The 11008-nt window shown below is 50.3% G+C and overlaps 1 long non-coding RNA gene across 1 annotated transcript; it reads left to right on the forward strand.

Annotated features, from left to right (window-relative positions):
• Positions 1-5655: 5655 nt before the first annotated feature.
• Positions 5656-9139, forward strand: LOC136015299 (uncharacterized). The gene is made up of 3 exons (XR_010613149.1): positions 5656-5829; positions 6827-6965; positions 7817-9139. It is a non-coding gene; the product is annotated as an uncharacterized LOC136015299 (long non-coding RNA).
• The last annotated feature ends 1869 nt before the right edge of the window (positions 9140-11008 follow it).

Below are 11008 nucleotides of genomic sequence, written 5' to 3' on the forward strand. Positions count from 1 at the left end.
TCTAAAGGGCAGCTCAACAACTGAAATAGGTTCGTACCTGACATTGCCAGCAGCTTCCTGACAAGGCACAATAAAATCGGGTTGGGTAGTGATACTTCCCGTTACCTACTTGCATGTGGGGTAAGGAGGTCCATTTTCTATGTGATAAATGAAAACCTAAACTTCCAATTAAGAAAATAACTTTCTAGTCTATGGTGACAAGCCTGAAATCGTGACAGAAATCCTTCTTAAAAGGTCAACAAAGTGAAGACGAAAGGAATGGGACGTGGGCACCTAAACGTCGACATTTAGGGCCACTTGAAGTGCCCTACAGTATTGAGCTCAGCCTCCAGGTTACGCAAGACTCCTGAGATGCTGTGTCATACCTGCCAGCTCAGTACGGCTTTCTCCGGTGTTCGAAGTGTTTTAAGACTGTGAACTAGTCTGCCTCAAATGGCTTCTGAGCCCCTCAGCCAATCTCTACCACGTTTAATAGGGAGAAGCTCAAAGACATTAAATGCCTGTGAATGAGCTCCATGGAAATAATTACCTGAGCAAAGACCTAGCCCCAGGCCCTCATGCTGTGGAAGAGGCAGTGGTGGCTGAGGCCTGTGGAGGTCTCTTCCCAGAGGTGGGCAGCTGGCCAGCTAGGGCCCACAGAGTCACAGCTGGCTGCTCTGCCCCTGGACAGGGCTGGCAGGGGGTCAGGCTTTCGGGGTGCATAGCCTGGGGGAGGCTGGAGGAGGAAAATCTGTAGGGAATGCGGCTGTGTCAGTTTTCCTCCTTGCAAAGCAGCATATTTGGGAGTGCAGTTAAGCATTCAAAATGATTAGCCAGGCTGGGTAGTAAATTCCTTTCATCATTTTGGCTGTCATCCTAAAATATGTGCTCTAGATTTATCACAGATCTGCTTGGTTTGGGCCAGGGAATTTCATTAAGTAACTCCTGCATCATGTGATACACAAGGTTGCATTAAATGGTCCAGTGATCATTTGTATTCTTCTGTTTCAATGATCCTTTTCTGAAAAACAATGATAGCAGAGTGAGGAGGAAAAACTAAGCATTGATGTTTAAGAAGTACAAAAAGCCCAATCTATTTAACTGCTGGGGTATTATTTGTTTTAATTGAATAACAATTCCCAGGATTCATTGATCTTTACATTAGTTAGAGCATCCTACAAGGACAGAAACCATGATGGGCAGAGTGTGAGTAATGAGCTAGCAGCCTAGTGAATCATTTCCCCTAAAGCTTTGTATTTGTAGAGAGACAGATGGTGGGAGCTGTGAAGAGGGAGAGGGAGGAGAAAAGCTGTTTTCTGCAAACAACAGAAGTAGAGACAGAGGACAGCGAAAAAAAGAAAGAATCACCAGGTAAGGGAGAAGAACAGGGAGAGAATACACACGCTGTTGCAAAACTAACACGTTAATGTTAAAACGTATTAGGGTTAAGGGAAAATACAGGAAGGAAATTCCAAAAAACAAGAGCTTTGTGGCTGAGAGGATAAAAATTTACCAAGAGCGGCCCTGAAAATGTATTTGTAGATCAACTCTCGAGTCAGTTATTAACTTCATGTGTAAATAAGGGGGAAGTAGCTGAAAGTATGCGAGTCTTCCTCACACAGGCTGGCCGTGCTGCCCAGCTGGAGCTGCCAAGCAGCAGGTACCCCCAGAGGAAAAAGGCACTCCTTGAATGGCGACAGTAGCACCAGGGGTTTCTCTCACAGCACCTCTGCATTTGCAAGGGGTGTGCAGGAGAGGAAATACACTGTCCGTAATGTGGACAATAGGAAGCAAAGCAAGAGACTTACAATACCTAACACTGGGATGAGCAGAGCATTAAGACAAAGTTCATTGAGAAACAGCCTGCTTTGCGGCCTTGCCAAAACTTAGCTGACATTAATGCATGTAAAGCTATTTTTATGTAAGTCACCTGTTTGACAAAAATACAGCTGTAAAGCTTTTATCCCACAGTTACGCTGTATCAGCCTCTCCAGCAAGGGGAGTGTATGGTGGTTCTAGTACAAAGTTAATCCAATAAAGCCTTGCAAGCAAGACATGAAACACTGCCCTAAGAGCTCATTTTCTCTTGGTAGGCTCTTAACTGTCATCATTTGGTGCCTTTTAAGAAAACAAAACAGCAGACCTCCCTGCAAGCCTCTCTGGGACCAGCAGCAAAGCAGATAACAAAGCCGGCTCATTAGAGCAGGCCCACCGAAGGGCACCTTGCTGGGAGCATGCCTTTCCCTCCTCTCCAGTCGCCTACCAGGCTGCAGGTACCACGGACACAGGCGTCTTAATAGTCTGGGCAGCAAGCTCAAGCCACAGGTCAGTGTGGTCAGGGAGGCCCACAGTGAGATGTCCTGAGGGAGGAAAGGGAACAATTGCCACCATGCTGCTGCTTCATTATCGTGGTTTTCGGTTGTCAGATTGGAGGCACTGGCAAAAGCTCAGGGAGATACCTGGTCTTAAAAGAAAAGGGGTGAGGGAGAGAAGGGGGAACTACATGGCCCCACAGTGCAAAACGTGTACTGTGGTCACAATGTAAAACGTGTCCGAGAGTTTCCTCACCCTCAGTGTGCTGAACAAGTACACGAAGTACACGTTATCTTCCACAGCAAACATCTCTCTTGTTACGCCTTGGTTTTAATTTAACAGGTTCCCCCATGCCCACACCTGCAGGAGTCTGCCACTGTTTAACACACGTTTGGGAAACAGAGCCTGCCTGGAAGGTCATGGCTTTTGGCAGCCTCCCCCACCACCATCCTTTATCATGACGTTGCTGCAGGAAAGCACTGCCATAATACTGGGTTCACAGTACTGTTGGGCTGCGGCTGCTCCTTCTACCCAGTCCCCAGCATGGGTCTTCTGAAGTTCAAGGCTGCCGCATAGCACATTAGCATCGTCAGAAATCTCCACTGTGTCATTTCTGCTTGAGCTATCCCAATAGCTGCCCACATGGGTCCCTACAGCCAGCATGAACTGGCACATGGACATCTCACAAAAGCCACCTGCAAAGCCCTCTCTGAGACGCTAGGCCTTCAGACACGCACCTTGTCTGATGCTATTATAATTAGTGGAGGAAAAACAATGTATTTGTGTGATATTTGTATTAAAACAGTTACTGCTAACAGTGAGAGGTGCTCTCTGGTCTGCGGGAGGAGCATGTCTGGAGTGAGCAGAGGTGTCCATCATGTGCGGGCTCTGAGCCACGGCCGCAGACAGGCAATGGATGCTGCTGCCCGCTCAGGCAAAGCCAAACCAGGGCTCAAGGCACCAGCCTGCGGGAGGAGGCAGCAGAACAGCAGCCTCTCCAACTCCAGCTCCAAATTAAACCAGGAGAAGGCTGGAAGAGCTAGGCCCCACTCCAGCCTTCGCAGGCTCGGAGCCCTGCCTCAGTCTGATCATGGAGCCATGCACAGACCACAGCTGTGCGTCCCTGTCTGCGGCCAAGATCACTTGTAAACAAACAGCAAACCCAATAAAGCTAGGTTTCCCAGCCTGACCAGATCTGCCAGCTAGGCTGCATTTCAACGGCTCGCCTGTGCACATGGCTCTGGGTACTGCATGCCATTGTGCAGGTCCATGCCAACCGGAAGACATGCCACCAAAACCAAAGGCTCTTCACTGATAGGTATCAGGGATTTCAGGTTCCAGCACCCGCTGGGTCAGGGGAGATTCACAGCAACTTCTGAAGCTGCCAAACCCACGGGGCTCATGGACAGACCCAGGGAATGTCAGACAAAACACAGATGCTCCCAGTGGGTGCAAATCCCTGCAGGACTGGCTGTTGTGGAATGGGGAAAAGGGTGGCCCAAATCCTACAGGGAGCAGATGACTTCCCAGCACTAAGTTTGCAAGCTGGACAGACAAAGTCCTTTCTGTTGTACTGTATTGTACCAGTCCTCTAAGATGGTGGTGGGGTTAATGCATGCTGTGGGGAAGCCCCAGAGAACTACAAAAGCATGGGTTTTCTGGGATGCAAAACCAGGCACTGTAATGGCAGACACTGGACAAAAAATAACCGCAGTAATTAAAATAGTTAATAATTAAATTTATTTTTAAAAATCATGACCAGCACCACCTGCAGTGAGCTCATTCTGGCTGCATTGCATTCTCTGGATTTTCCACTTCTTTTCTTATGTGGGAATACTATCCTGGAGGCTTTCTTCAAAGCTACCTTCCTTTACTTGGGCTGACAGTCCTTACAACATGTCTGTTCTGGTTTTCATCAGATACCTCCAGTCAAAATCTGCTAAATGTGGTGCTTTGTGACTGGTACATTTGCCACTGCAGTACCCTCATACGCCAGCCTCGGGATTTCCAGCAAGTAGCAGGTGATGCAGTCTGCTGTTGGAAAGCCTGCAGTCTTCAAAGGAAGCAATTTAGGGACAAATACTTCTAAACAGAGAGCACTACAGGAGGTTGAGGTGAATAGCCCAGGAGTAGCAAGTCTTTTATCCCTAGGCTGGGAGAGAGCATTGATCCCAGCTTGGCACTGACCAACACAGCCATGTTAGTGTCTGGTAGCATCACTTCATTTCTCAGCGGACACTGTGTGCATCTCACTCGTACGTGTGAACGCTCGCGGCCAGATGCACACTACACCCATCACAGTCTTCCTCACAGATCTCCCCTCCAAGCACATCATGCAGAGACACCGAGATCCAGCCGCAGCATCGATATAGGCACTAGTGGTTCCTGAATGCCACATTAGCAGCACGCAGCAGACAACTGGCCAGTTCTTTTTACAGATATCCCTACCAACGATGATTCCAGGTGCTTGGTACCTGGCTTCCCCAGCATTTGGAAAACAGAACTTTATTCTCCACTTTACTACTGCGTTGCTGCAGACTGCAGAAAGTCAGCAACTCGCTCTGCTCCAGCCTCCTTACCCAAGAAACTGAGACAACAGCAAACTGGCCATTTAAATAAAGTTATTGGTGACTTACTGATGAAAGTACTATGTGCATACAAGCAGTATTTATTCTTATAATGGGAGGGTCCATTCTCCTCCCAGCCTTACAAGAGGCACCTTTTTCTTGAAGCACCGGCTGTGTAGAAGCTGAAACAGTAGAAAGCCAGCACTAAGACTGTCCCAAAAGAGAAAATGAAGGGGTGCTCTTGAAACAGGCACAAGAGAAACTAGAAAGACAGACAAGGAGTACAAGAAAGAAGTGAGAAAGAGGAAGAGAACTATACTGTAATAAAATTGAATTAGGTAGGCAAAACTAACCATCCAGCCTAGATTCATCTGTTTTCTGGCTGTGTTTTAAAAGAGGTAAAATAATTTAGCATTTACTATTTTTAAAATGAAGAGGGGAAAGACAGCAAAACAGTATCCTCCTCCAGGCTTCTGTGTCCTGTTTTAAATTATTAGCTGGAAACCAACCTAGAAAAGCAGCACAGTCCCTCCTGAGGCCACAGCCATACCAACGCTAATGGTGTGTTGGTATATCAGCAGTTAGGAGACCAACGGCTGCATCAAGACAAGACAACCAGGTACAAGGCACAGGGAGAACAAGGAGTTTCTTCCAACACGGCAAATGAAAGCTGCGTATCTCAAACCCTCACATTTATTGACTGATGCAGTCCAGGCTCCTTGCTCGCTCCAGGCTGCAGTTAATTACTTCCAGGACTAATTAACAGGTAGAGCGGTCATTTCCCGGGGGAGGAGCCTCGAACCCGGCAGCGAGGGGAAACCCTGCCTGCAGGAGCCTCAGCTCTGACCGCCGAGAGCCACCGAGGGAGCCCCGAGCCCTCGCCAGGCCTTGCCCAGGAGCCGGCAGCTCCGCGGGGCGGGCAGGGACTGACAGGGGGCGGGGCCAGGGGGGACGGCCCCGCCCTGAGCAGGTAAAGCCCGCGTGGCGTGGCGCCGGCAGCGCGAGCGGAGTGGGGAGCGCTCGCCTCAGGGCCGGGCCCGCTCGGGCTGCCCCGGCGGTGGCAGAGCCGGTGAGGGGGGAGGCTGCAGCGCAGAGCTCGGGGTGCAGAGAGTGCCTGCCCTGGTCTCATGGGGCGAGGGAGCACGATGGGCAGGGCTGCGCCCGGTGCTCTGGTGGAGGGCCTCCTGCAGCAGGTGGCTGAGCTGCGGCGCACTGTCTGTAGCAAAAAGATGTCGGGGAGCTGAGAGGGAGCTGGGCTGCTTGCGCCAGGCCCAAACCGTGCAGAGGCCGCAAGCGTTCACCATAGCGCTTACAGAAGAGGAGGGCTGTAATCCAGGGAGCTGGGAGCCAGTAACAAAAAAACCCAAAACGCAGAAACCAAACCAACAGAAAAAGGAGGAAGAGGTGGCTGTCCTGCTGCAATCAGCGCTGGTGCAGGCTCACCTTGAGTACTGAGTGCAGTTCTAGGCCCCACCGTTTAAGAAGAACATGAAGGTCCTTGAATGCGTCCGGAGGACGGCAGCAGAGCTGGTGACAGGGCTGGAAGGCATGTCCTGTGAGGGGCGGCTGGGTTTGTCTGGTTTGGGGAAAAGGAGGCTGAGGGGTGACCTCATTGCTCTCTGCACCTCTTCCCAAGGAGGCGAAAAGGAGAGGGAGGTGCCGATCTCACTGGGATCCATCGATAGGACGTGTGCAAATGGTTCAGACCCCCGCCAGGGGAGGTTTAGAGTAGACATGAGGAAGCATTTCTTTACATAGAGGATGGCCAAAATCTGGAACAGGCTTCCTAGAGGGGTGACCAATGCCCTATGCCCATCAGTGCTTCAGAGGCATTTGGACAACACCCTTAATAGCACGCTTTAACTTTTGGCCAGCCCTAAAGTGGTCGAGCAGTCAGACTTGATGATCATTGCAGGTCTCTTCCAACTTCCCATTTTTTTCTCCCTACTTCCTTGTTTTCCTAACAGTACATGCTGAGGAAATACTGGATGACATTTCTTCCCAGCCCTGCACTATCAGTCAGAAGGGACTGAATGGGTATCATGTTCCATCACAGGCATTGGCTCTGTCGCTCTGTGGGAAGGAGGCCTGTGCCTTCTGATGAGGGTGAGAGATGTCGATTGTCTCTGGATCATTTGAGCATCTGAACAGATTTGGGAAAAACATGTGTGAACTGGTTTTTGAAACACTTCTGTATTCATCCAGTTTATTTGGGTTTCCACACGATAGCAAAAGACCACATCTCTGACATCAAAGGCTCAAAGATCAAGCCCTCAGCCTGCAGCAGGATGTGCTCCTGAGCTAAATGGTTACAAATCTTGTTTATGTGGGCAATAACTTCTCATTTCCTTGTGATTTCCACCCATTCCCAATCCCACCCCTCTTCCACATACTGGTGTTTAAAAATGCTGGAGTTGTTTCTTTTGGACAAACGAAACACAAGAGCCTGAGAACGACAACGCTCCATCAGGAGTCCGTCTGGCCCAATGCGCTCTCTCCAGTGGCACCCCATACATGTCTAAAGGAGAGTATATGAGGAGTGCAGGTCTACTTCTGTCAGGGTCCAGAGGGTGTTCATAGGCCTCAATGCCCGGGACCGGCCTCCCTTGGGACCCGCACTGCAGATAGCCCCTCAGACCTGCGTCAGAGCTTGTCATGCAGAACTATATGCATAATATATCATAGCTGTTCTGTTCTATTCTGTTCTGTTGCGTTCCATTCTGTTCCATTCCATTCCCTTCCCTGCACTCACAATGAGTTGTATAATGATGAGACCATTATTTACCTGAAATGCCAAGGAGTTTTCAGCACCAAAACCACTTTCAAAGACACAAATCAGTAAGGTTACAGGTGGAAAGAGTATTTTGTTTATTTATAAATAAGGTTATTTTAGTTTAGCTTAGTTAATTTTAGTCTAGTTTAGTTTACATTATATTTTCTTTTTCTAAATCTTTCAGAGTGGTGCCATGGTGGTGCGAGAGCAGTGCAAGAACCCAGCCAGAATGGGCCGGGGAAGACCTGACAAGGGGTGGTGCTCAATGCTACAGAGGACAGCAGCGAGTCCCGGGGCCACGCTGGGGCCACCCTGGGAGTGCCGAAGGCTGCCTCCCCCCGGATGCGGGGCACGAGGGCCAGCTGCGTGGAGCACGAGCCGCTGCCTTTGGGCTCCAATAGCCCAAAGGAGCCCCATGAAGGGGCTGTGCTCGGCTGCGGAGGAGGCAAAAAACCCGGGGACACTTGCTAGTCCACCCTGGGGAGAAAAAAGCCCTTCCCTCCCCCAGCTGCAGGACACGAGGGCCACCGTCGTGGAGCACGAGCACCAGGCGATAACCCAGAGCACCAGGACCAGAGGAGCCCTGACAAGTGGTCATGCTCAGTGCTCAGAGGAAGGCAAAAAACCCCCGGGGACCAGTGCCAATCTGCCCCGGGGGAAAATTCCTTCCTGATCCCAGCACTGGCGATCAGCTACTCCCTGAGCATGTGAGCAAGACCTGCTCCTGGTCCACGGGCTGGTTATGCCTCTAAGGGGACAAAGGGACACTGGCACTGCCTTTTCTGCCTCCACCTGGAGCCATCTCAGGGGCTTCCAACAGCAGCAAAATGCCACTGGCCTGATCAACCCTAGGGACAAGAACCCTTCCTGTGCTCGGCAGTGGGAGCTCCAAAGCACGGGGGAGGGCACCGGGCCATAAGTGGATCCTATTTCTTATGGCTACTGCCACTATCTCCCCAGAAGATGAGAATGGCGATATCCCCGAAGACTGAAGCAGGATTTCCATCCATCTGATAAGCTGTGAGTGTGCCCCCTCCAAGAGCCGGAATTGCAGCAGAGAACCTCCAGCAGCTTCGGGCAGTCTTCCCTGCTCTGCCCCTCCAAGTAATTCCACTGGTGCCTCAAGAAATAAATTCCTCTCAGGTGCCTGCAGGCTGCCAGCTCTGTCCTGGTGGCAAAGCCAGGCACTCTGACAGTGGGACACAGGAGGACGGTGCCTTATACTGCCCCAGGGCATTGTGATGCTGTGCTGGCAGGTGGTGGCACTATGACACGGGGGTGACGGGGCCTCCACAGCCCTGCCCACCGCAGCCCTGCTGCTGCTGCCCCTTCACTCAGCATGCCTTGGAGAAAGGCCTTTGGGGTGCTGGCCCTGAGGCAGTGCCTGTGCCCAGGACACTCAGGAGGATGTCCCTGCCCATGGTGGCCACACACTGGTGTGTCCCTGTAAATCAATCTGGGTGTTCAGACTGTATCAGACTGTATCAATAAAGGCTTTTATACCATGTACAGTCATTTGACTGTGGTGATAGCAGAGGTGAAAGAGAGCGGTTCTGGTTCCCTCTGCATGAACTTTGCAGAAACGTGGAGAGCATACAGGACTTCCTCACCATTCTTTACCAATACACCAAATGGCATTTGCTACTGCGCTGCTTATGGTGAGGTCTTCTTGGAAAGAAGAATAATTGAAGAAATCTCTTCTGCGTTTGTTACACAGGGTGTTTAGATATTTGCTTGTGTTTATTAACATTCATGTGTCTAGTTTGGGGGTTTGCCTCTTGTATTACTACTTGAATGCAACACTTCACTGACTGCTGCCTAATTCCATGCTCCTGGTAGCTCAATAAAGTGGTTTGATCCCAATTCAGTTTAAACTGCATGGACAGAGCAGCTCTTCCCTGCAACACTCAGGAAAAACAAGTAACTGAATCAGTTGTGTAGAACAGTTTGAAAACCTCAGGTAAGTATCACGTAAGGGTACTGTATAGAGGGCAGAGATTTAGAGATCGGCAACAAATCTCCCCAGCACATTTGTTCAAATCCTTGAAATGCAGAATGACCACTGGTCTCTCTCCCATAGGCTTATTTTTTGAGTGGTCTATCAGGGGGACTGGCCTCCCATGGGACCTGCACTGCAGATAGCCCCTCAGACCTACGTCAGAGCTTGTCATGCAGGACTGTATTCTACATCCCCATCATGGAAGGCCACCAAATTGGTCAGGCAGGATTTCCCCTCAGTGAAGCCATGCTGGCTGTCACCAAGCACCTTGTTGTTTTTCATGTGCCTTAGCATGCCTTCCAGGAGAATGTGCTCCAAGATTTTGCCAGGCACAGAGGTACTGAGGTGAGAAGCTCCAGAGAGGAGCCTCCAACACCGGAGTAAGGGGAAATCCCACGTGTGGGAGCCTCAGTTCTGAGTGGCGAGAGCCACTGAGGGAGCCACAAGGGTCCACCATAGTGCATACAGAAGAGGTGGAGGGTGTTAATCCAGGAAGCTAGAAACTAGTAACCAAAAATAAAAAAGGGGGCTTCCTCCAAAATCTGATGTCCCCACCCAGAACCACTTTGCAGTTTTGCAGGTAGCTAACGAGGAAACTCCCACCACACCGAATGAACAACCACTGATGCACCAGTAAAGAGGAGCAATGCTGGTGCCTCCAGGAAAAATGCAGCGGGTCATAATAGTAGGGGACTCTGCTTTGAAGGGCACAGAGGCACCCATCTGTCGGCCTGACTCAGTCTTGAGGGAGGTGTGTTGCCTACCAGGGGATCGGAACAGGGATGTTGCTGGGAGGGTGCCAGGTCTACTAAGTCCCGCTGACACCCAGATGCAGGGACTGTGAGAATGAAGATCTGATGCCCATTGTAGGAGAGGACCAGGTTTCATCTAAAGAACCTGAATGTGCACAAGTCCGTGGGACCTGATGAAATCCATCCGCGGGTCCTGAAGGAGCTTGTGAATGATGTTGCTAAGCCACTGGCCATCATATTTGAAAAATCATGGCAGTCAGGTGAAGCTCCCAATGACTGGAAAAAGGGAAATATAACCCACACTTTCAAGAAGGGGAAAATGGAAGAGCTAGGGAACCTCAGATCAGTCAGTCTCACCTCTGTGCCTGGCAAAATCTTGGAGCACATTCTCCTGGAAGGCATGCTGAGGCACATGAAAAACAACAAGGTGCTTGGTGACAGCCAGCATGGCTTCACTAAGGGGAAATCCTGCCTGACCAATTCGGTGGCCTTCTATGATGGGGCTATGGAATTGATGGACAGGGGTAGAGCAGTTGATGTCATCTTCCTGGACTTGTGCAAAGCATTCAACACTGTCCCACACGACATTTTTGTCTCTAAATTGGAGAGATATCAATTTGATAGA

This window comes from Lathamus discolor, chromosome 5 (assembly GCF_037157495.1).
Source record: "Lathamus discolor isolate bLatDis1 chromosome 5, bLatDis1.hap1, whole genome shotgun sequence".
In the NCBI taxonomy this organism is placed as follows: domain Eukaryota; kingdom Metazoa; phylum Chordata; class Aves; order Psittaciformes; family Psittacidae; genus Lathamus; species Lathamus discolor.